At 40.1% G+C, this 26,821-nt stretch overlaps 1 protein-coding gene across 7 annotated transcripts in view; it reads right to left on the bottom strand.

The window, feature by feature from the left end:
• The window catches only part of cdh22 (cadherin 22), a 187,866-nt gene that overhangs the window by 138,166 nt on the left and 22,879 nt on the right, over positions 1-26,821 (bottom strand). For 2 of the 7 annotated variants that reach the window (XM_085161339.1, XM_085161338.1), the window contains exon 2: positions 1,392-1,515. The exons of 1 other annotated variant lie outside the window; for it this stretch is intronic. The gene's annotated coding sequence lies outside the window, so the exon portion shown is untranslated. 4 more of the 7 variants (XM_085161341.1, XM_085161340.1, XM_085161343.1 and 1 more) reach the window with 4 other exon arrangements.

Here is a 26,821-nt window from a genome sequence, read left to right as displayed (position 1 = left end):
ATCACATATAATCACATATCGGTGCCAAACCGGTACTTTTGAAACGGTGCCGGTGCTTAAACGGTGCTCAAACCGGTGCTTAAAGAATGGAGAACACAAAATTGGTCCAAAAACCTCTCATGTTTAGCTGTTTTTTTGTAAAAAGATAACAATGTTAGCCTTTTCTGCAGCTATAGGGCATATATGGTATCACTCTTGGCTGGAAGCAGTGCTTAAACAATGGAAAAAACACAAACTTTGTCCAAAAACCTCTCATGTTTAACTGTTTTCCACTTTTTCTTTGGTCATTTTAGCCTTTTTGGCCAGGGTGAAGGGAGTATCTGCCATCAAACAAGAAGACAGCCGCATGTAGCTATGATGATGTTTGCTAGTTCACCTTACATGCATTAATGTAATAACGTGGTTAGCCTACTCAACGTAAATTACACACGAACAACATTAAGCTACTCACGCAGAGAAGAACGGCTGCTGCTGCCATCATCATCCTCATCATTTCTGCTACACTGGCAGGGCTAGGGGCCAGGACTCTACTCTTCGGGTTTAGGGGGATGTTGCTAACTCCGGTCCGATAACAGGCAACCCACAAGCAGTAGATGTGCTCGGTGTGAGGTCTCGCAGCAAGTTATCAAATACGACGCATTTTTCAGCTTTAAAAAAAACGCTATGCGTCGCCAGGTGTTTCATCGGATTTGAGGTGTTACCTCCTTTGACAGTATCACCTTAAAGCACTTGTTGCAGGCTGCTGAGTTTGCATCTTTCGCTGTGAAGTACAGCCAGACTTTGACCGCTTCGCCTTGGGCATTTTAATCTGTAGCTCTGCTCTAAACGAACGTACGTACCTGGGCCCGCCTACTATCCTCGGAAACGTAAAATGATTGGCTAGAATTCAAAGTGTATGACATCTCAGGGAAAAAAAGCACCGAAATAAAGCACCGAAATGTGCGCTGCTTTTCGGTCTGGTTACTACCGTTTATGTCAGAACCGGTGCCATCATGGCACCGGATACCGGTACCCATCCCTAATCACATGTTTGTTACACTAAATGCAATGAAACTGTTGTACATACAAATATGATATGACATATGATATGAAATAATCTTTTTTTTTTTGTTGAGATTAAGCTTACCTACAGTGGCGATATAGTTTGATACTTTGGAGTGGTGTATAGGCCACTGGTGTACAGTAAGCATCTTCATTTTATTGTCTTAAAAATATGTGCAAGATTACCAGGTCAATGCAAGCATTAAAGCAGATAATAGGTAGGCAAATTAAACAGATTGCTGGTCAGTTTGCTAATGGTTGTCGAAACGCTTTTTAAAATTACTAAAATGGAGAAACTAAGCAGACCTTATTACCTCATTGCCCATGGCATATGTAAATAACAGACTCACCATCCCTCAGCCAGATGACCTTGCTGACACTTTGAGCGAATGATGGCTCTCAGGTCCTTCAGGTTGTCTTTATTATGCCATCTAACATTAGTCTCTCTCGAACACCGTGTCTCCTCTTCGACTTCTGAAAAATAAAACATACCCTAGAGTGAATTTCTTTGTTTGTTCCAGTTTAAATAAATTAATCCCCCAGTTAGATTTTTAATGGGGGTGTTAGGGGCAGGTGGGATGGTGGAAACGAGGAGGAAAGAGAGGGAGGCAATTTGCTAATGGAACAGAGAAAAATGGTGTATGGGCCCAGGATGAAAAAGGAGGAGAAAAAAGAGATGAGAAAAAAAAAACCTTGGTCTGTCTGGAGAGTAAAGACTGAGCTATAGAGCGGGCGCTAAAGTGGTTTTAAAAAAGATCATTAACTGCCATCTTCATCTCAGGTGCAAGGTTAGAGAGTGAGGGATACTTGAAGAAACATAGGAGAGTGGAAGAGTAAAGTCTACGAACTTCATTTAATTACCTGCTTTAGATCTGCAATGCCCCCCCAAGCCCATCCCTACACACACACATGCATCCTCTCACCCCGATGCAGCCATTGCACAGTCCTGTCCTACACAACGACTGAGCCTGCCACTCTTACCTTGAGGGTAAGATGCAGTGGACCCTTGAGACTGTGACACAGGTATTTAACTATTAATTACTGTGCAACTGGAGTCTACAAACTTTGTCCTGATACCCAGTTGCCCTGTAACTGCATGTTCAGATTAGAAGCCACAGACTCAGTCAGCAACATGACCCTTTTGATTTAGGCCTCTTAATTTGGTAGAAGAGTATTTACAATTTATCAGGTCGCACTTCAATGGAAATCACAAGGACTTGGTTAGATGTTCGTTTGATTGAAGCATGACAGATATTCTTTGGTGTGCCTTATGGCTATATACTGTAAAGGGCTCCAAAAAACTATGCAGGATATTTATGGAATAATCTTTGGTGAGGGAATGTTCCCAGATATTAATCGTGTGGGAGACATTTTTATCCAGCTCTTGAAGTTGAAGAGAGCCTTTTTGTGCCACAGCTTAAATAGTATACTCTGTCGGTATCATTTTTTAATTCACAATGGAACCTAAATCTCTTTTAATCACTACAAATGGCAGAGTAGCCAGATAAGGCTGACACAATATGAAAAGGGGAATCAGTTGTATCCAAAATCAGCCTGGAGAAGAATGCTAACCTTGAATAATGTTCAATTACTTTTGAGGCTACTACATGCTGAATCAACAATACCGCCTTAGTATTTTAAACCATTAGATTAAAAGGCTATCTGATTAGATTAGATGTTTTGTAAGGACTGTGATATTTCATGCATAAGGGGACACATTTACACACAAGCTGCAAAGGCTCTGTGCGCATGTACCACAGAGCAGCGACCCGGTACCACTTGTGTTTACACCGTCGTTAAAGACTATTGTAGGATATATCACATGCTTGGTTAACCATATCATTCTAATAGACTGCTAAGAATAGGGGTATTTTGATCAAGTGGATAAGAGGCCCTCGCGGATAGAAAGAAAGCAGTTTAACAAATACCTACAGAAATTTGACTCTAAACAAAGTAATGCTATGATCGAGTGAATGTGAACTCAAGGAAAAAAAAAAGTTGAAGCAAAAGTGAATGGCATGACATTGATTTTCTACCATGATCGTTTATCTATTCATCACAAACAAAGTATAGAAAACAAAAGGAATCTTCTGGAGACTGCAGCTAAACAGTTGCACTGGGCCTTGCTGAGATCCTGAAGCTTATCGTGATCAAAAGCCGCATGATGCGGAATCCTCACTGGGCTTGAGATTGTTACATTGTTTTTTATTTGTTTGTTATTATCATTCTGTCCATCCACTCCCTTTTCCCGCCTCTAATTGCCTCTGTGAAGGGACTTTTATCATTTTAGATATCATCGTTATAGTCCCCTGACTTAAAAAAAATACATAACTCAGTGAATATGGGTATGCATCTTAATTAGTTGTTTAGAATGGTGATGACACGTTTTACTTTTTAACCATTTCACTGTTTCATTGAGTGCTGAAAAAGAATCTAAACCATTTTTCACATTATGAGAAAGGAAATAGGAGGAATACCCCAAAATAAAATGATCGTTACATCTTCTAATCATCACACCATGCCCTCTTTTGTATAGTCGCATGGACTCCCCGAGAGCACAGAACGCTGTCCTCTGAGAAGCAGCTATACCAAATCCTATACTGCTTTTTCACCTACCAGTGTGTATATTTTCTGCTGCATGCTGTGGCTCTGGGGGTGTTTTACACTGATTCCCGGGAGGCAGGAGTCTATTTATACAGGATCTTAAAACAGAATAGTCATACACCTCCCAGCTCCACCCTTGCAGCACCAGCTTTAGGTGACACACAGCCACATGATAGCCCAATCTAATCTTTTAATCGCTCTGGTAACTTCATGTCTCAGGGTGAGTTGGAGCAAGCTAACGGTGGGGATGGAAAATCGTCTGCAGAGATATGATATGATCCTTGAACACGTAACAAAAAAAACCACACACACAAACTCCCATGCACACTTATACACACTGTCCCGCTCCACCCCATCCCCAGAGTACTATGGCGAAGCCTCATGTATCTGTGGGTATTAACAGATCAGCACAGAGCTGTAGCCACCCTGCTTTAAAGTCTTTTCTTGAGGTAGTGCTTCAGAAGCCTGCTGCAGAGGAGGATAAACGCACAGCAATCCCCCAGGCCCAGCGCCTCCTCAGCTCCCTCTTTGCTGCCCCCACCTTCTCCTCCATTCCTCACTTATCCTCACTTTCCTTCCATCCCTTATTATTTGTCTCCCTCTTCTTTTCCTCAGCATCTCATTCTTTCTGTAACACTCCTTGTCCCCACCTTCCCTTTGGCCTTTCATAGTATTCTACTTTTCATGTCTACTTATCGTCATCCTCTCCCATTTTGTGTCCATCACTTTCTCGAGCCTTTGCCCCCACGTTGTTTTCTTTCTGCTTCAGACCTCAGTAACAAACAAGGCTTATTATTATTGCCATAAAGTAGCATCTCAATCTGAGAAGACACAGAGACACTGCAGAAAGTGAGGATGATAAGGGGGAGAATATGCAGTGAAACTAAAGTTAATGAACATGAAAAAATGCAGTGTAACCTCTGTCATAAGAACAAGCCCCAGTCACACATTTCTAGAGACCAGTTGGCTACCCCCTGGTCAGGTGTAATTGGTCACAAAGAGGTATAGAGAACTGCACTGAAAACTGGTTGCTAACAAATTTCCACAGTTGCAATTTGCATGGAAGATGCTGCTTTGTCCACAAGCACTCACTAACTACAGAGTACTACTGAAACTATGAAAAAGAGACTGTTTACACTCAAAGTAACAAGTTTACACTCTGTGGGGTCCTAGGGGGTTGCCAACCAGTCTCTAGACCTGAGTGACCTGAGTGATTGTGGCCTTAGGTTAATTATGCGGTAAGGTGAATCTGAAAAACTAAAGAAAAAAAAAGATTACAAAACAAACTTCTCTGGAGTGGGAGTTGCAACCACATAGAATAAATAATAGATGACAATATTTTCTGAATGTTGTCAGAAGTTATTTTTTCAGGACCAAAACTCCAAAAACTAGCACTACCTGACAGCCAACTTAAGCACTGAGGAAACTCGAGGTTGTGGAAGTGAGGTCAAGATAACAGTCCTGAAAATAACAAAAAAATAACAGTTTAACTATTAGTCAAAAAGTATTTTTGTGGGGCTACATGGCATTTGAATAGATTTTTATAATCTACAATTCTGCCATATTATGAACTCTTTGGTCTTGTTGTTGTTTTTTTCTCTGGTGATATGTAATATCCATGTTCACTCTGTGAGTTCTCTTCCTCTACCCAACAGAGTGACTGATTGGACAGCACAAATTATCTGTGTACAAATATAACATTTACTGTGACTTGTAAACCAATGTAATGAGAGATATATCACATTTTTGTGTAATGGTTGACTTAATGGTGATCAAATTCAGTTTTTTTTAAAACATATATCTGTATGTTTGCTGTCAATGAGTCCCTGGGGACATCCTAGAGATTCTGCAATCCAAAACTACTAAGAGACTAATGTGGTCAATATATTGCATTGACATCCTGCCAAGACACAGAGGCAGAATGAGTTCATTACATTTGGTTTAAAAAGGAAAAAAAAAAACAAGACTCTAGAGCAAATTGCATTCATTTTGGGGGAAAAGTAAAAGCTACACTATATTCATCAATCCTTGTCAGGGTGTTATTCATTAAAAGCAAAAAATAAAAAAATAAATGGAAAGAATAAGAAAAAAACTAGAAATAAGGCTGAAATAAGTTTGTAAGTGAGAAAGGAGTTAAAAAAGCTAAAAACTGCTGCAAATATAATCCTTGTTAAAGACTAGACAGAGAGAGGCGTGTAAATAAAGTGACAGAGAGACATGTAGACAAATACTTTGCCATTCAAACGCACAGAATGATAGATGAACATGAAGGCAGACTGACAGGCAGACCAGGGAAGGCTAAGTAGGCTGAATCCAAATTAAGCTGATCAGTGCTCACTGTGAGTTAATCTAGTTATGTGGATAAAGGACTTCCCTATGGCTAAAAACACAGCAAGTTATGAGTCAGAGTGTGTGTGTGCGGGTGTGTGTTTGTTTGTGTATCTGTCTGTGTGTGTAGATGTGGGACAATGAATCACGTGCATCTGTCTGTTTCCCAGTGAGCAGTGTTGGAACCTCGAAAGCTTTCTAAATAGCTAACAGTTGCAACCTGTGTTTTGCACTCTACTTACATTTTCAAGGAGAATCAAACTTTAAGCAGTGACTCAAAAAGTTATAGTGACAGAGACGTTAGGCCAAGACAATGATAATCACAGACAGCATGTCAAACCTGAGATTCACACTGCAAAGTGTGCTTCTATTAGGGGGTGTAAGAGACGTTTGCTATACTGTAGTGTGTAGTGTACTGTGACTAGGAAAATGCAGTTTTAGGGCATATTACTAAATTAATCTACACTGTCAGTTTTAAAATCTCAGAAGCATATGTCAGAACATTCCCTCTCATGTGTATAACACTTGGAAGTGCAGTTAGAACGCAAACTAAATCTCCAAATTAATCAGACACCTTTACTTCTTCTTCTCCCCCATTTAGCAGTCTTCACTAAAAGACATAGTGTTTCTTTGGAACTACCAAAAATATAGTAATAGTAAAGCATTTTCTGAAATTAGAAAAAAAGATGAATAGAAATTCAATCAGCTCTGTGTACACTGCCTGCATATCAAAGAGAATGAGGAAAGGGGAGGGGTTGAACTAGAAGGCCAGGAGATCTAAGTTTGAAATAACGTCAACTTCAAACAAATCCTGATATTCATAGAATACTTTCAAAACAGTACTGAGCTAAGGCATGCGTGCAATGAAAAGGCATTATTTACAACTGAGGAATAAAAGAATATGAGAGCTCTAAAGTGACTCAAAAAGACAGGATGAGAAGGGCCAATTTCCCTTCGACTTTCTCAGTTAAGGATTCCCTGTGCCGAGCAGAGAAGTAAAACATGGACCCAGAAACATGACAGTATCCGGTGGAAATGAGAGAATATGCCTTAAAGATAACATGATGAAGGAAAGGAGAGGCTTCTTTCAGCTTCTCTGGGATATTCTTATCTGTGTGTGGAGCCAGACTGAAGTAAAGCACTGTTAAATTGGTCTAATACAGTGAGGCTGAAGACTGAAAATGTTTGGGGCCGATATTTAAGAGTCATAGATGAAGTATGTCTCAAAACAGAGGTGCACCTACGGTCAGTGTTGGGAAGGTTACTTTTAAAATGTATTCCATTACAGAATACATGCCCCAAAATGTATTCTGTAACGTATTCCGTTACGTTACTCAATGAGAGTAACGTATTCTGAATACTTTGGATTACTTAATATATTATCATGCTGTTTACAACTACATGAATGTACTATTGCTGTGATTTATTACTGTTACTGAAGGTCCGCGGCTCCGAACCGTAGTAAAGGGACCTCTGGCTAATACGGTGGGTTCTGTGTCGGGCTCGTAGCCGAAAACTAGCTTAACTCTGTTGTCTGGGTCAACTTTGCTAGCGAGAGACAGAGAGAGGCGCTGAAAGGCTGCTCCAGCTGAACTTATTGTTTTTGGAGGAAAACACGAACACAGCGTACAGTCGAGTCTTAATTGCTTACTTACAACTGGGCTTGTCAGGCACTCTTCTTGGCTGCAGTGGTTATTATTATATTTACATGCTTCCAGCTCCCGTTTTTGCTCGATGACAGCTCGTACTTTTCCTTTTTCTCCCTCCCTCGCTCACAGACACAACGTGTATGGCAGTCCATTCTCCCTGCAGCACGGACTACACTGCCTATGAGGCTACATTCTTTGGAGCTATACCTGTAGCATTCTGCCTGTTAGCTTAGCACAACAACAACAGGCGCTCTTTCACCCAGGAAACACGGAGAGAGAGAGCGTCACCCTGTAACCATGGCAACCGTAACGCTGCCGCCTGGAACAACAGAACGTAGCTGTCAAACAAAACCCAAACAGTCCTGACCCGCCACAATATGAAACAGGGAAGTACCGCCGTGTAATCCATTTATTTCAACAAAGTAACTGTATTCTAAATACCACCTTTTTAAACGGTAACTGTAACGGAATACAGTTACTCATATTTTGTATTTTAAATACGTAACGGCGGTACATGTATTCCGTTACTCCCCAACACTGCCTACGGTAAACATAAGATATGTTTTAATATATTTTTTAAAAATTGAAACAAAGATCATAATCACTAATGGTATAAAATATATACATTTACATTTAAATGTGGCATTACAATCTCAGTAACCTTAGCTTTTACTGTACCGCTGCAAATCCAAGAATCCCACTGAGGCCAACAGAGCTGCAGCCATGTTCCCAAATCCAAATCACATTGATTTTTCAGTCTTTCCGTACTTCAGGTTGACCAGATCAAACTAATTGTAATACTGGCAAATGTATGCAACTAACTACTTCTTATCCTCCTCTGGATCACAGGGACAACATCCCAAGTAGAGCTGTCTAGACTGCCTACTCCCCCTCCAACACCTCTACTGCTTTCTGGGTGATACACTGTTGTTTCCAATCCTACCCAGAGATGTATCTCTTGAGTTTGTCTCCGCATAAGCTATCTCCCTGTGTCTCTTTTCTATTGAGTGCTCTTAGGTCACCCTATCTCCAGGGGTAAAACTGAGAAACTGTGTATCCTTCGAAGGATACGCATTTTTCTCCATTTGCATTTACAATATTATTCTTTCACTCCATACCCACAGCTCACGGCCATGTGTAAAGCTAGGAGCATAAATTGACAAGAACGCTGTTAGCTTTGTCTTTGGGCTCAGATTTCGCTTCACAACAATGCTACTACTACAGTGTCCCGATCCACCTGTCAATCTTCCTCTCCATTTTTTCCCCACTTGAGAACAAGACTCCGAGGTATTTGAACTCACTTGAGGCAAATCACTTCTTACATGGAGCACCTATTTACTTGTGTTGTTTAGAAAATTACACTTCTATCCTCAGCTAAAATATCTCAGTCACAGATTTTGGTCAAAGTGTAGATGTACTGATGTGCTACAATTTTTCACTAGTGGAAAAACAAAAACACTGTGGTTGCACTGTCACCTTACAACAAGAAGATGTGGAGTTTTCATGTTCCTCCCATGTCTGTGTTGTGTCTCTCTGAGTACTCAAACTTGCTTGGATTGATGGATAGTTGGATCGATGGATGGATGAATCCATAGATCGATGTGTTTGCATGTGTTTTGGGATTATTCAGGTCTTACAATGCAGACTCACCAGTCAGGTGAATCATACACAACGTGTTGTCAATACTACCAAATGTCAATTTGTTGGGGTGGATGTCCTCTGTTCAAGCATAATGTGCTGGCCAAAAACAGACTAGCCTGGGAAAAGCAGGTGCATTGTTTCTTAAGAAAACAACAGGAGTCCTTCCTGTGCCCGCCAACATCACGTCCCAGAAACTGCCTTTTCTCTCAAACCTACTCAAACCTTCCTCTGCAGATGTTTAATCAGAGTTCCAATGATGAATTATCTCCATAGAAGAAACAATTAATTTTGTTGTTTGGTCAAAATAATATCAGGTAATTAAAGAGTTAATTTAATTAGTTTCACTGCTTTCTTTTTTGAATTTGACCCCACTCATGCCTCTTTTTTCCCCCAAAAAAGACACACCTCAAACATGTGTGTGCAATTGTAGCCCAGTGGCAAACAGATGCAATTAGAGACTGTTTATTGTAATTATTATTAAAGGTGTTTTATTCTGTTCAGTTAAAAACACTTATGATTGGAGAGAGACTCTAAAGAAAAAATCCAAATTATTTTGTATGGAATTGCATTATTTGTGTTATTTAATTATTTTTGTTTCTCAAAGGTTATTTTTTGACCTGGATACAAATGCAGTCCAACCAATGGGATTGTTTGTCCCGCCTTGTGTTTTCATGTTGGGTTGCGCTGCTAAGGCTGCTTAGACCACACGCGCCATAGCTGTACCTGTGGGGAAAACGTGGTAGCTGTTGAAACAGCGAAGCTGTTGGTGTCTGCTTGATTAGCCGCCAGATTTGGATAGCCGAAGCTAGTTTTATGAGTACGAAGTGCTTTGCACTGGTCAGGTTTTTTGAGTTGGAGAAAGGAGCCGAGACTCCCGGAGAACTTTGGATTACAGACTTTGTGGAAATCCACAGAAGAGGAATAATTTTCCATTGCAATGGATGGCGAGCCACAGCCCATTTGGAATTGAATCTTGAAGTCTGGCTGCCTGAACTATGGTAGGACAAAACAGTGCAAACCATACATCGATCGTGGACTGAACTCACACCAATAACTCACCAGATCACCAAACAGGCCTGATCTGGATCCTATTGACACTTTAAAAGACCCGGGTCTAACATTCTTTTCTTTTTTTATTTTGGGTATCTGTGCGCGCACACACAATTTTGGTTATTATTGTAAATGCAATACAGTGCACAAATTTCAAATACAGTTGAACCATTGCTTCATCATTTGCAGTTGTGTTTTCACTGTGGTTACCCATCCTCTGGGCTCCTGTCGTTCCTGAAGTCTTCTGATTTGCCCATTGTTTATATATTTTGTTACATACTGGTTACACAATCTTACAAGTATCCCCATGTTTTTGGTAAAGAAGATCTCGTTAAAATGTGTCATGTTGAAGATGACTCTGAAAATGGCAGCCAAGAGGAGAGACCCTATCAGGTACTGGAGGCTCCACTATATAGCTTGAATTTTAACAACTTAATTTAAAGCTTAATAAGAGTTAATCCTTTTTTATAATATTTAGTTGATATATGCACGGGATATGAAATGTGTGACCTTTGTACTTTTTAATTAATATTATTATTTCATTTTACGCCTTTGTGTCACCCTTTTTTTTCTGGATAGACAGTTGTCCGTAGGTAAGTGTCATGAAAAATTTAACTCTCAAAATGGACACAAATAATCTTACTGTGTCATGTGTCTATTTCTATTCCTATATTAGGCAATTATACTATAGTATATTGAACTCTATAATTGCTATTGGATGTCCATTTGTAGAAAGCACTATTTTCTTTTGGGAACTAGTTACAAGACCTGCTGTTGTTGTAATTCAACAACAGCAACAATCATTTACCAAAATAACTGCATTTGTTAAATCAGTGCAAGTTGTGACTAGAGAATTAATTAGAATATCAACGTATAACTGGGTGCCTCACTCAGGACATTAATTTAGCTTTTTTTCTGATTTACATACGTCTTTAATCATCACCCTCCTTCCTTTGTTATGTTAGGGAATTTTATCTAATTTTGCCTCAATGAACGGCCTACATTTCCAGCCAAAGCTTCATAATAACAGCTCTTCTCATTCAAACAGACTCTCACATTCAATGAACAACAACGTGTACAAGAAACTAAATAGATGTGATGAGCTATTATTGGGAAAGCTGACCTTTAAAACACTTACTGTGCATTTTTTAAGAATAAATATTGACAAAGATTCCACTTTTTCCAAGGCTCCTTAACTACACTTTCACCCATAATAACTACACACATTTTGAAGATGAGAAATTGGCATTGGTGAATAGAATTGTCTAAGTTAAACAATAAGTAATACGAAGCACAGCACCGCATACATACAAAGCAGAGCTGCAACATGGAAATGAGCAGCGGCATTAAGACTCAGATTAACATTTAGATTAATCTCTCCAAAAGAGAAGGGTTTGGTCTTCAGCATTGTCACTAAAAACCACTGTGATCTACAGTATGTGAAGCTTTTAGACAGATATGAGCCTAAAAGACAGTTCAAAGTGATGCTTTTATGAGTCCAATGGTATTTGGGGAAATTACTGTCAGTGTAACAGCCAAATCTTAACAGCACTTCTTGATGTCATCTCTTCTTTTTGGTGCAGGGCTTTAAAATAAAATGTAAAAATGTAGCTAACTATGAGATACTTGCATGGTATGCAATTTTATTCATCATAGAGCTACAGCACTGAGTAAAAGTCGTCTAAATCTGGACCTTCACTATTCGCTGTTTTAAAAAAGAGAATAGGCAGAAAAGGAACGCCAAAATCTAAAAGAACGAGACTAAAAATCAGAGACAAAAGATCTTATGGGGGGATGAATCCAAATTCAAGATATTTAATACAAACTCTTGTCAGAAACTATGGAGCAGGTCACCAGAGACATCCAACAATGAATTCCTAGACCTCTCTGTTGAATACACTTGAGGTTTTGTCAAAATGTGGGGCTGTCTGCAGTGTTGAGGAGCTATGAATGCAGAAAAGTACCAGCAGATTTTGCTCCACCATCCAGTACCATTTAGCAATGGCTTCATGCAGTAAAAGTATACCTGGATAGAAACGTAGTGGAACACTATTAGTCATGGATTGGCCTCCCCAGAGCCTAGATCTCCACATTAATGATGCAGTGTAGGATGATCTTGACAGAGACTAGAACAAAAGACAGCCAACATCCAAAGAAGAACTTCTTGTTGGGCTCAAAAAGCCTGGAGAACTATTCTTGAGAAAGAGAGCTCAGGCTGTGTTCAAGAATAGACGTCGTCATTCCAAATATTGACTTTCAAGCACATTAGAGTTAGAAAGTGTTTTTGCCTTACAAATGACCTTTCCGTTTGTTTTACAATACATAATTGAACCTTTCCCAGTTTCCTTGCAAAATATAAAGAGAAGTGTGTTGACTTAAGATTTTTTTTCCAGTATTATAAATTGCAAAGAAATAAACAAACAAGAGATAACACTAAAATTAATTTCGAGAGAAACACAACCCCCCCACCCCCCCTTTTTTAATTTCTGAATGTGTTGTTTTAACTTTTTAGGCCTGTTTGCGTTAGTGTCTCCCACAGTCACATTTGCTCTAAACACCTTATCTCTAATTCACACCAGTGTACAGCTCCAATACAGATAGACCCAGATGATGCTTTAGATATAGAGGCACAGTTTCTAGCTGTGATATCACTACAGCAGCGCAAAACAAATAAGGTTGTTCACTGAAACTTGTGCAGATTATACATTAGAACAATACACATTAAAGCTCTATTAAAGCTGAACTGATTAAACCAGAATTGTAGTAATCATAACTTTGATGCTCGTTCCCTAATATTAACATCCCTTAGATGTTACACTTGAAAAAAATATGACTCTAATATTGTATAGGTGTTTGATACTCTACTTTTTATATGTGTAACAAATTTTTAGTTAGACACTTTAAATCTTAGAGTGTATGTTTGTCTTAGCTCAAATGGGCATACATTGTAAGCTCTTTAATACAGAAGAAAAGTTTAGTTTTTTCAGAATATATGAAGGCGAGCCTCCTTGGTGAAGGGCAAGTCATACAGAGTGTTTAGCCCTGATGAGAAAACAACCATGGATCACTTCAGTGGCTGATGGTCTGGAAAAAAATTACATCCTGAAAGCTTCTGTGAATGGCTGTCGAACAGAAGACGTGTCAAAAATGCGCTTTCAGTGTGATTGTCTAAAGGCTTCCTGTCTTTGCCTCTCTCCTTCTGTCTTTGTCTCTGTTTGTGTAGCTGTCCATCTTCCTCAGTCTTACGAAAACTGAAAAAGATTTTTCGAAAGAATAGCCCGCTTCTCTGCACTTTGCAAAAGTGGTTGAATGACAATGGGGCTGTTAAAACCGCTTGGATCTCCTAATGCGTATCCTATCTATATTATTGATTTCCAATTCTGGTAGCAACTCTCATAGACCTGTGAAAGAGTCTCTACTTCACCCAGTGATCAGTAAAGTTAGTTTATATAGATACACGGTCCAACACAAGGCAGACACACACACATCATACAGGCATGAAATAGCACCACGTTCAAAAGCAGCAGTGACCAAACACCAAACTTCAAACTCTGCTCACATCAAGCCCTGCCAGCCTGAGAGGACAGGAGCTTTCAGACAGCACAGCAAGCATCTTGTCTCTAAGCCTGTCTGCTTGGCCTCTTTTCTATTTCACTTATTTTCCCATGGCAGACAGAAGCTCTGACCTTGTGTAATGTCCTGACTGGCCACTCAGACAAATCTTCCCACTTAATGAGAGAGTGTCGCTTGTTAGCCAGCACCATTAGCTCCAGCTCCTGTCTCTAAATCTACCTGAGAGAATATGTTGCCCCCAGGGAATACAGTAGTACAGTCACAACAAAAAAAATAACCCAAATTCAAATGTTTTTGCTAAATGGAAACAATTTACCGGTCGATCTACGTCCCTACCCTCACCTATGGCCACGAGCTGTGGGTAGTGACCGAAAGGACGAGATCGCGGATACAAGCGGCGGAAATGAGCTTCCTCCGAAGGGTGGCTGGCATCTCCCTTAGAGATAGGGTGAGAAGTTCGGCCATCCGGGAGGGGCTCAGAGTAGAGCCGCTGCTGCTCCACATCGAAAGGAGCCAGCTGAGGTGGTTTGGGCATCTGATAAGGATGCCCCCTGGGCGCCTCCTGGGTGAGGTGTTCCAGGCATGTCCCACCGGGAGGAGGCCCCGGGGCATACCCAGGACACGCTGGAGAGATTATATCTCTCGGCTGGCCTGGGAACGCCTTGGTGTTCCCCCGGATGAGCTGGAGGAGGTGGCTGGGGAGAGGGAGGTCTGGGCCTCTTTGCTTAGGCTGCTGCCCCCGCGACCCGGCCCCGGATAAAGCGGATGAAGATGGATGGATGGATGGAAACAGTTACATTGCACATTTTCTAAACTTTCGTTCCATGTAGTTTTGAGTTATTGTCACTTAGTGTGCTTTTCCATGTGGAAAAGCATGCCAGGAGCCTCATACCCTAGCTCTTTTCCGTAGACAAAGTAATTTAGTTTTTATTTCACTCTGAAGACATTGTAATGTGATCTGAAGTTTAAACAGACTGACCACAAAAACACTGGTGAAAGAACATAATGTCACCAGTCAAATCTGCTTGTGGTGTGACATGAAAGATTGCATCTAATACGTATGATGTTGTTAACTGCTGTAAGCTTGAACTTGGCAATGATGGGGAGTAAGAACCTTTTTCTAATGGAAAGAAACTTCTAACACAATTGACCTCGGGGTGGGGCAGCAATTTGCAATGATCAGTCGGAGGTTAAGAGCATAGAGAGACCACAAAGAAGTGACGGCATACAAACACGAGGAGTAAAATGAGTACGAGTGCCCAGAAGGAGCAGAAGGACTTTAAGCTGAATTCTGGATTTCAGCCAATCTGAAAATGATTTGGTTATGAAGCTGTTATGATCAGGAAGGCACACAGTGTTCACTCCACATACACATCTCTCCATAAATGGATATTGAACTAAAAAATAAATAAATAAATAAATTGTGGTGCAGTTATTAGAACTGTTGCCTCACAGTGAAAGGTTCTGGGTTTAAATTCTCCTGTGTGGAGTTTGCACGTTCTCCCTATGCCTCCATGTTCATATCTCTCCAGCTATTCTGGCTTACTCCAAAAATCCAAAGACAGGTTATTTCAAATTAGCTGTAGGTGAGCACTGATGGGTTTCTGTCTCTGTCACCCCAAATTGGATAAACTGTTGAGAAAATGGATGTTTATCTTATTTATTTGTGCCTATGTGCAAATTAAGCTTGGGTTAAAACATGCCCTATCACACCGCTAACCGTTTGCATTGCAGAATTATGTGTCGAGAATGACAGTCCTGAGAGAGAATGCGCACCATAACCTGGTGCATCACAAAATGCCTCCAAAGGATGGCTCGTGTGTAAGTGAGATAAGCAAGAGTCTTGCACATGTCATGCATTGGGAATGGAGAAATTGGTGAACATATCTAATTTTGGAGAACACTGCTTGCTTTAAAATGAAAATGCTTTAAATATCACTGCTTACATTTTGTAATTATTCTGTTACCCTGTTAATACTGACAGAAATAGCTGGAAAAGATTTTTGTGAGAATACAGAGCATACCGAGCAAAGGTCTGACCAATCACACCCTGACAACATCAGAGAGTTACTTGACTTGTCAGACAGTACTTCAACGTGAAAGTGTCAAGTCTCTAAGAAAAGCTCCATGATATTAAAACACATCTCACCTGAGTCATGAGGCTTTTATCTTTCCAATGTGAAGTGGACAGACCTGGGAGTCCTTCTTTTAAACCTCAACCTAAAATTCTCCAGCCTTTCAAAGAAAAGAAAAAAAAAAAAAAACACTGCTCTGAATGACCATTCATCGACCCGTCCAAATGGAACCATTGTTCAGAAGAAAAACTCCAGGGATGGCTGCGTCTCCTGTGGGCGCCACATTATGAAGAAGATGATAGATGTATTTTAAGAGGTCTTTCAGACTTTCCTGGCTGTTCGAACATATTCTAACAGAGTGGTAGCCATTAGTGCACACAGTCAAAACTGGAGAATCTATAAAACAAGGGCGTCGAATATGTTCGATGAGCAGTGCCCATTCAGGCTCTACAAACAAATCACTGTCAGCGACATGCTCAGAGTGCACACAATAGACAAGCTGCAAGCAGTCTGAATCACAAGGTCTCCTGCTGGAGGATTGTGCGAGAAAATCTGTTATCATTAAACAAGAAAATGATACATATATAGGATCAGTAGTCAGAGGATTGCAGTAATTCTCAGGGACATTTTGAGGAAAGTCAGTCTTTAAATCAACTTCTTAGGGTATATAAGTAAACCATGAATAAACTATTCTCCACCAAAGCACAATCGAATAGTTTTTGTAACATGTGTGACAGACACTTTTGCCTTGAGGCTTTTTCTGATGAGATTTTGGCAAATAGTACCTGAAACAACTAAAGAGCCAAATGCATCTCTCAAATCATCTGTCAGGTCTTGTCAAGATTTCCCCCCCCCCATTTCTTGAGAACAGGACTTTCAGGTACTGATCATTTGCTGAATATACCTTTTTAGGCCTGTTTCTTCTTTTTTCCACCACTTTTCACATTTTTTTAATGGACATTGCACACATTGCTCTGACATGCCAAGTCTCTGGTTGATCCTAAACCATCTCCAAAGATGGTAAGATGATAAGCTCTTAAAAATCATCTTGTTAGTGCAAAAACACTATTTTATACTTGTTAAACTGTGTCATCTCTGGCATTCTTCACAGATTCAACGAACAAAACAAGAATAAATTATGTATTTTGGCAACACAAAAACAAACACTGACACTGACAAAGTGCCTAAAGATAAAATTCAAAATTTTCTGTCATCTGTGACACAACACTGGCTCATCCCTTGAGTTAGGTGCCTTTTTGTGCTTCAATGATTTATATATGAGTGGGGAAAAAGTATTTGTTTGAAAATCGTCAGGTACAAGGTACAAGCATAAGACAATGTCATGGAACGGCTGTGTGCAAGCAGGAAAAGGACCCAAAGTGCAGACTCCGGAGACAAACGTGAACTTAAACAGCTTTAATGCTGAACTCAAAAGGATAACAAAACGTAGAATACACACTTACGCAGACAGAACACACAGCAAGATAAGGGTAGATCGCGACACGGACACAGAGAAACACAGGGCTGAAATACACAGATGGAGCAATCAGGGAATGGGTAACAGGAGGGAAACACAGCTGGGGCAAATCAGGCCTAACGAGACAAAGGAAGCAAAACCTGACGCATTTACATGAGACACGGACTTTCAAAATAAAACAGGAAACACAGAGACGCGAACTTGACAATGGGATACAGCTGACAGGGGAGACAGAGGCTGTGTCCAAATTCATGGGCTGCATCCTCCTGAGGACCCGGCCTTCGCGGTCTACGTGGGCCGGGTCTTCAGAAGGTCGGGTAGGCCGGAAGTAAACGGCTGGGGAAATTGGACGGTCTAGCCTTCTGATTAGCGTCAGCGCTGTCTCGGTGGAGTTTAATAAACTCGGCCGTCTGCTCCTTGCTATCTAAAATATAACAGGACACTGGCGTAAATTCTCGGCCGTCTCACACTTCTGTTTAATCAGTTTTCTGTTTGACGTTTATTCAGCTGTGTGAAAATCCCGGAGGAACCCACCCGGGGGATTAATAAAGTTTTATTTTATCTAATCTAATCTAATAACTTTAATCTCAGCCAAACCGATTTACTCACGAACAAATAAAACACTGAAAAAAGCCCAACAATAACATTTTTAGGTTGTCTAAGTGACTTATATATTACGTTTAACCTGAGTAGCGAAACTCCGCGGTGATCTGAAAATGATGTGCCGGGAGTTGTGCCGTTTTCGGCGGCTTCAGTGACCCCCGAGCTCCCGGCTTGCTATCGAGCTGGTGGGTAGCAGATGCTCCGAAAACGTCGAAGCACTTAATATGCGATATCTTGATAAACCGAGCAGATATTTGATGTTCACACAGCTACTTTCTCGCCTGAAAATATGTTAAAAGTTTATTTTGTGACCCAGAAAGATTAGTAAGAGTAATTTTAAAACTTAGTAGCGGCCGCCATTATCGGGAACTGGAGTTTGGCTGGGCCGCGCTATGAATTCTGGGATATGGTAGGCCACGAAGGACACACCCGACCCATCCTTCAAATTCGGGGAAAAGGAGGACGCATTTGTCGGCCGCATTCGGAGGAGTCTATGAATTTGGACAGCCTTCGGCGCGTCGCTGTGACGTAATCGGTCTACAAATGCGGCCTCAGGAGGACGCAGCCCATGAATTTGGACACGACCAGAGCAACTAGAGAACACAGAGACAAAGTTACAGAGTCCTTCAAAAAAAAATATAACAACTTTTTAGTCTAACTACTCTTTCTGTCGAGATTTCTACTGATAATAACTGTATTGCTATATACGGAATTTGAATGTATTTTCTATGATTATTAGTAATTGTTTTTATATTGTTGTACTACATGACTGTAAAAAGTGCTCTATGCTTATATATATTTTACACAACCCTTTATACTCACATATTTACTCTACACTGTCTGCAATGACACTGCGTTAAAAAGGAAAGGCTTAAAAACTTCCACCAGTCCCTAATACACTAGCTTGCACTGCACACTGCCATTTTTTTCATGTCAAAGCTACTGCAATTTTGAAGTGAAGTGTAGGCGCTAATAGAGAAGCCACTTTAAAATAAAGAGACAAAAAGACAGCACTGATGGAAGGACTAACAACAAGCGAAGATCACCCATCCGCTGTTTTTTAGGGGGTTTCTTTTGAGGTAGCGGGTGGGGTGGGTTGTTGGGGCGTCTGTGTAGTGCAACACTGAAAAATTGCTATGTCCCCTGAGAGGTGACCTGCTTATGTAGTGTGCTCCCCCTTTAACCTAGCTTTAAGCCATTCTCACCTGTCAGATCATTGCCTGGGTGTGTATATGAGTTTGCAGTTGTGTGTTTTTGTAGAAGTTCGCATGTACGAGTCCTTATGTGTTTGTGTGTTCGTGTTGGATTTTATTTTTCCTTTCTTTCTTTTTTGTTTTAAGAAGAAAAACTATTTTCCTCAACCCCTGTCAACACCCCAAAGCCATCCAAATAAAGCTCAAATTTTCATCATCCAATCCTTCTCACTTCCTCTCACACACACCAGTGATTTGAACATAGGCTGTTTAACAGTCTATGGTGACTGCATTAATGAGTAAGGCAATATTAGCCACTCGTTTAGATATACGCAGTATGCATGACAATGTGCTCTATATAGTCACAATGCGCTTTAGAAGATGCGTTCATGTTCGTATACCCAGACCAATATTATTTAGAGAGGGAAGCTCTCAAACATTCAGTCAGGTGCTGCAAGCATCTCCTCATCCACCTTTACACTTTTGTGCTGCAGCATTAGCCGACTGTAATCATGACTGTGACAGATACTGACAAAGGTGAGATTCGTACTACATTTCAGATAGCAGTAGGAGAGGCAATATTGATGAGATGTCCAGGAATAATACAGCGGTGTTTAGTAAGCAGGTACACAGGACAGAAGTCATGGACAAGTAAATATTAATGAATAACATACCTGAGCGTTATGGCGAGAATGTAATAAGAATGCAGTCTCTGTTGCAGCAGCCATTGAGAGCGGCACAAAATGTCAGTGGAAGGGTTAGAAAAACTTGATGACACAAAAATTTGAGGTATTAATAAAAGTCTAGTTTTGCACAGTTCATTGCAAGTCATCCATTACAGTTCTTGTTATAGTTAGGATATTACACTGTGTAGAGTAAAACTAATTCATTAAAAGTACAAAAATGTATTTCCCAAGGGAAAAAACATTGTTTGAGTTGGTTCAAATGTTGAAAATGGACCATGCACATATTTAGACCCAGAAATGTTCCATCTTTAGTGTCAAAATCTCATTTGCTGAAAGTAAACGCAAACCTTCCTATCGTGTTCACTACTGCTTTTGATGTCAGTGAACTTGAGATGATATTAAACTGAATACAGCAGAATATAAAAAAAACAAATAAATAAAATAGTACTTGCGAGAAAGCTTTTGTTTCCTAGGTTTGCTTGCAGAAAAAAGAATATAAGCTTTAAGAAATCTAAGAACTTTAATTAAAAGAGAGGTTACTTGATACTTTAAAAAAAAGAAAAGAAAATACAAACACAATCACATTTTAAAATGGCAAACTAACAAACATGTTTCAAAATTACAAATGGGGTCAGTGTTTTGCTTTGCCAATCTCTTATTTTAAAAGCTAATTAGCTAAATGCATTCATACCATTCCCTTGAATGTGTCATGCATTTGGAAACTGCTTTTATAAATCATTTTGATCATTATTTTTGTTCATAGGCTGGAACTAAATATGTTTTTTTTTTCACCTGGAGTCTTTAATGTGTTTGCCACTTGAAAATAGCAGAGGAAAACACGATGAAGGTCATACAGTTGCAAAAACACTCCATGTCTTTAGACACAAGTATGCTGCAGCCTTTTGTGGTCATTTGTCAAGAGCAATTATGGAGAATAACGTCAAACAACAAAAACACTCATAGGTGTATGCACATCAGCCACACGAGAATTCTGCATTTTATTAAATATATATTTTAAAGAACTTACAGCATATGTAAATATACATGCATGTACACATCCTTGGGTGTGCATACGCTCACACACACATGCCAGACACAAAGTGTGCGTGCGCATATTTAATTCCATAGTGTATTTGAAGGAATAAACCACGTCTTTATTGTCAGTCTGCCACTGTAAGCTGGCTCATCATGTCATTTGGTGATTAGGCCTTTGTGGACCAGATGTTTCAGTAGCAAAGGGCTACACGCATTAATCCAGGAAACATAACCCACTCCCCGCCCTCCCGCATTTTACCTCACCTTGGCGTGCCTTGCCAATTGATGCCCAAGTTCCTCCTGCTTCTTGCTTTTCAGGCTTGGCCAAGACAGTGTTTAGTAAACAGTGTGTAGTAGTGTTGTTATCCCCGCATAGCGCCTTGCGGGTCTGAAGATGCGTAATTTTCTCACAACAAGAGTTCCCATGATAGCTCTCTGCTTTGAGTAGCTATTAATGCCCTTTCTTGCTCAGTGGTTTGTCAAATGCATTAATCTGAGGCTTGGCAATGGATGGAAAGAAGCATGGGAGTGAAGATAGAAAGCATAGAGAGCAGAGGAGAGGAGAAGAGAGGAGGGGGGGGGGAAAAGACAGCATATTTTTCTGTGTTTTTTAGGACTAACAACCTTTGACCAAAGCAGAGATTTGAGGAGTTGGACACCATCACTGAAATTTTGATGCCTCATTTGGTCTGTCAACAAAGCAAAATGACTTTTAAAATGATTCCCAACCCCTTACATGTCAGATAATTTCTTACTCATTAAAGCAATTTGTCATCTGCTTTGTAAACATATCCAATCAAACATTACCTGCATCTGTTTAAGAAGGCCCTACAGTCCTTTCACTTTTAATTTATACACTGCTCAGTCTTACAATATGTCGTCCTCAAACTTGAGTTTTGCACTTGTGCCTTCATACCTTCACAGAACATTTTAACACATATTAATGGTATTTTTGCAGGCCATTACCATTTTTCTCAAAATGTTAAAGTGCCAACGTGATAGAGGTGCGTCACTGCATATTCATTAGAAGACACACAGCTAATGCAGTGACAAGCTCAAAGTGACACTGAAGATCTGATGAAGTATTGACTGCCTCTGGCTATATTCCCAAAAAATGCTCCAAAAAATGCACGCCAAAGAGCTTAGACACTTCCAAGTCCTTGCTTGCAATGTCAGCTCATGCAAAAACAAATTGATGATTATCTAATACGTAAATTTTGAAAATTTAACTGAAATTAAAAATGTTTGTAGGATCAAAGAAAGCGTGAGCACGTTACAGAGGGGTTTTCATTGAGAACGGAGAGGAACTTGCCCATGGGATGTGTCGAGTGAGGGAGATAAACGGCAACCAGACAGCTCACCATCTCTGTGGGTAATTACAAAGGACTTCAGGGTCTCTTTGTCTGTAGGAAATGAGTTATGTGTCATGTACAAACACTGTAAAGCAGTCTCTGGATTCATTAGCTCCCATATCTACATACAGAATAAATAAAAGAATGTTAATGTAGCTGTGCCATGACTTTGCGCTTCCATTGATTTTATACAATTACTCAAGAAAAACCAGACAAGCACAAACAAGGCAGTAATGACCTGTTACATTGGGGCAGAAGTTATCAAGGGAAAAGTTATCTCAAGTGCTGGTAAGGTTTCTTTTTTTCTTACTTTTTTTTTTGTTTATTTATTTATTTGCAGCTCAGGAACATCGCGGAATGTGAATTAACTGAAAGAAGAAGACTCTTACATTTTACAGTTGACTTTAAAGGGTTTTTTGTTTGTCATTTTGAAGAAGCCTGTCATGTTTCGGCTGTGTACAGGCAGGAGAAGGACCCAAACGCAAAACTCACGACAACGAAATTAAACTCAAAAAGCTGCTTTATTGCAGAATGGCATGGAAAACTAAACTGGGACATGGATAAACTGACACGCAAGGAAACCCAGCCATGAGGGAGACTACGACACTGACAAAGAGAAACACAGGGCTTAAATACACAGAGGGATAACGAGGGAATGAGACACAGAAGGAGAGCACAGCTGGGAGTAATCAGGCTGGACGAGACAAGGGAAGCAAAACTAGAAACACTCACATGAGACGTGGACCTTCAAAGTAAAACAGGAAACACACTGACTGAACTCTAAACATGCAAACTTAACAGCAACTGAGAAGACAGAACATAGGGACCAGAAACATGGTACAAAAAAGGTCACAGTAGACACAACATTGAACACAGGGAAGCCATATTACAAAGCCAAAGAACTAAACCTATGATAACCATAACTGAAATCTAGGGAAACAAGAAACAGTACAACAAAGGACTCAAAACATAATCCATAATATAAAAACACAAGATCTCTTCAAAATAAAATAAGAAACATAATGAGACGCAGACATGACAACCAGAACTTGACAACTCTTACTTAACAGGGGTTGGAAGACACAAGGGGAATCTAATAACAAAAAAACTAGAAAAACTCATGAGCTTAATCATATAAACATCCAAATAAACTAAACTCAAAACACTCAAAACCTTTTGGTACACATGAAAATGATGCAGATTTAGGTTTTTGTTTTTTTGGGGGGTTTTTTTGCTATTGTGCACGAGCTTGTTTGATAAGACATACAGTATGTTCAAAGAATAACTTTGCAAGAAAAATCAGTTCTGTTATCATCATAGCAGCAGTGAAGGTTTTCTTAAGCTTTCTGTGATTTTTAACTCATTCAAATGCTGGTGTAGGCAAGGCAATCAGTCCCTTGTTGGGTGTTTAGCGCTTGGCTTCAATTCAGTGTCACCTTCTGGCTCATAGGCTGAATGGAGCCTTACTACTAACACTCCTGCATAGCAATGACACACAGAGGACACTAGTGAGGTCTTGCTGATTTCTCATTCACTCTGAAGACTGGTGAAGCTTCGGCTTTGTTATTCCATACTATGACTGCATTCTTATACACATTCCCAGCATCTCTTTCCTACAATGTAGTGTTTTTGCATTTTTTGATAGAGCACAATACCCCCCCCCCCCCAAAAAAAAAAAAATCATATCAAAGTTAAAGTGGCCAGAAAAAAAAAAAGGAAGAAAGAGAGAAAGAAATCATGAGAGGCTGCTTTTGAAGCTACTCTGGTGACATCTTTCAAGAAAGAGCCAGAGGAGAACAGGAGCTATTCCCTCATTTCCCCTTAACCCCTCCCTCTTATCCTTTCTGATCTGATCGTAACAATCGCCCCCCCTCCTACTCCCCATCACCCCACCTCTACCTGGGCCTCACATTTCCCAAGAGGCATTAAACTCACTGGCCCTGTTTGATTTAGGCAGGTCGGGTGTCAGTGTTCGCTACAAGCCCATGGTGAACCATGAATAATGGATCTGCCATGGGTCTGAGTACTCCTGGGACTCCCAGCTGCCCCCTTCCTTCACTCCTGCTGTGACTGGAATAGTCAATGTCCCATTAACAACCAATGATTCATAAAGGCACACAAGAAACAGGAAATGTGCAAGAGAGATTGTTAATGGGAGAAGTCTGTTACACTTTTTTTTCTTACGTTTGAATTTCTTAAGAAAAAAAAAAGGTACTTTATTAAAAATACTTTATTAACTTTAAAGCCACTGGACATATGGTTTCATTGAAGGAAGGGTAGGCAGTATCAGTGTTTTTTCTCTCTCATGGAAAACATCTGGGTACTGGGCTTCAAAGAATAACCAACAGAAAACCCAACAGTTGGTGTGCTAATTTCCAAAGTAGGTTTTTAAGTTTTTTGATGTAGAATTCTTATGATGTGATTGAAGTAATGAAAAAAGCAGTTGTGTGAATGATTCCAGGACTTCCTGTGTTATCCAGGTCATACAACTCAAAGTACCCCTGTTGAGCTTCCAAAGTCCCTGTAGTTCGTTCACATAATCTTTTGTTGATCCTATTCTACAAAGTATTGTAGCGTTACTGAACAAAAGATTGTTTGAGTTGTATGATTTATGTTGAAGGGCAGTTTGATCTGCACAAAGGCAAGACTGATCACATGCTGTAAAGACAGCACTACTGATGCCTTGTGTATTTTTGTACACGCTTGTATACACTTTTCCCCATCCCTCAGAGGTGAAATCCTGGTAAAAACTACAGTAGTTCTTCACATGCAGACATGTATTTGAAAAGAATTTAAAATAGTTCTTGCTTTACTTGCTAGTTTTGCATGTTAGTGTGCATGCAGCTGCGTGTAAAGCAGCTCTCATTAGTCTTGTTACTACTTCTCACTTTACAATAAAATGAAAATAGCGCTGTAGCTTATGGTGCTATATCATGTATCATGAGGATGCCTGTGGTTGTAGCCTTGCATAGTTCCTCAATGTATTCCAGGAATACTGACAAACTGTCAATAAACGCACTACTTATAGTAGACTGACGTCTTACACCAGTACTTTCAGTGAACTCTATATTCCGATATAGATTATGTTCCTAATCAACACAAAAAATGTCATTATGAACAGCCTGAGTTATTACGGTGGTTTCAAACTATCTTCTGCAAATCTGTTGCAACTAAACTAGCCTGCTATACCAGGAGACATTTACTCCTCCTTTTCCATCAGTCTTCCTTTTCTTACTGTCTGCCACCTCCTACTCTTAAATGTTGAATCATGACCAGAACGAACCAGGAGACAGTTTTTTTTCTACCATACTGTTGCTGATAAGTTCTTTTTTCCCATAGCTGCAAAACCTAAGAAACAGAAATATAGTTATCTGATTTCCAGACAGTTGTGATGAATTTAACTACCTGATGTAGTGAGCATTGAGCAGTTGGAGGCTGTTTCAGTATTTGAGACTTGTTTGCCCCAGTTAACTTTTTGGACATGCAAGGCACAGAAAAGCAGGGATCATGCATCACATGTATACAGTGACAAATATATTTACAAACAGGCCACAGAGCATGCCTGAAGTCTACATCATTACTAATACAAGACAATCCCAAGGAACTCTGTAACTCCAGCTTGCTAGGAATGGCAAATGTATTTAAAGGGCTATAACAGGTAAATATTCAGTTTTTTAGATTAAATTGGTCATACTGGACACCAAAACCTTTAGAAATAATCTGAATTCGCATTCAGTTATTTACATAGACATAGAAATCGTCACACAAAGTGCAAATACAAATTAAAGCTGCAAGCAGCGTTATGAGGGCCCTCGCACCCCCGGCGCATCGAGCCACGCCCAACACCTAAAACCAGCATGTCCGATCTGATGTCACATTGATGGAATTCAGCTAACATCTCATCTCATTCAATCATGATTATAGTGGTCCCACTAGGTGGCGCTCTAACCATTGCTGACAAATGGCATAACAAACATTTCCAAGCTCGAGTCTCATTGCGCCTGCGACCTTTGGTAGAGATAGAACATTGTGTTTTTGAGTGACAGCAGATTACTGCTTTTTGGCGAGTGATTGAAACGCCACATGCCGCCATGACCACCCCGTTTCCCTGAACGTAAAAAGCTTCGCAATTTAACATCACAAAGGTCTTTAGATTTCACGCACTGGAGATCACGTCAATCTGATGAAATCCCTTGGAGGAGTTTGTCAAAGTACGGTGCCTGAAAAGAGGGGAAAATGTCGTCAAAATTACACCTTAATTTTAAAATGGCTGACTTCCTGTTGGATTTGGGATATTGCTCCAAGAGACTTTTTTGTACAGCTTGATATCTTCCATAAACTTACCAAGTTTCAGACTCATAGACAAAACACAGAGCAGGGGCTGATGTTTTGAAATGTTGTAGGGGGCGCTGTGGAGCCATTCTGCGCTATTCAAGGAAAATTATCACATAACAACAAAGCCTTCGTCACATTGGAGGTGTGGGCCAAATTTCAAGACTTTTTAAACTTTCCAA

This window comes from Neolamprologus multifasciatus, chromosome 5 (genome assembly GCF_963576455.1).
Source record: "Neolamprologus multifasciatus chromosome 5, fNeoMul1.2, whole genome shotgun sequence".
NCBI lineage: Eukaryota > Metazoa > Chordata > Actinopteri > Cichliformes > Cichlidae > Neolamprologus > Neolamprologus multifasciatus.
The sequence above is the reverse complement of the archived record's forward strand: the minus strand, read 5'-3'. Positions and strand labels throughout refer to the sequence as shown.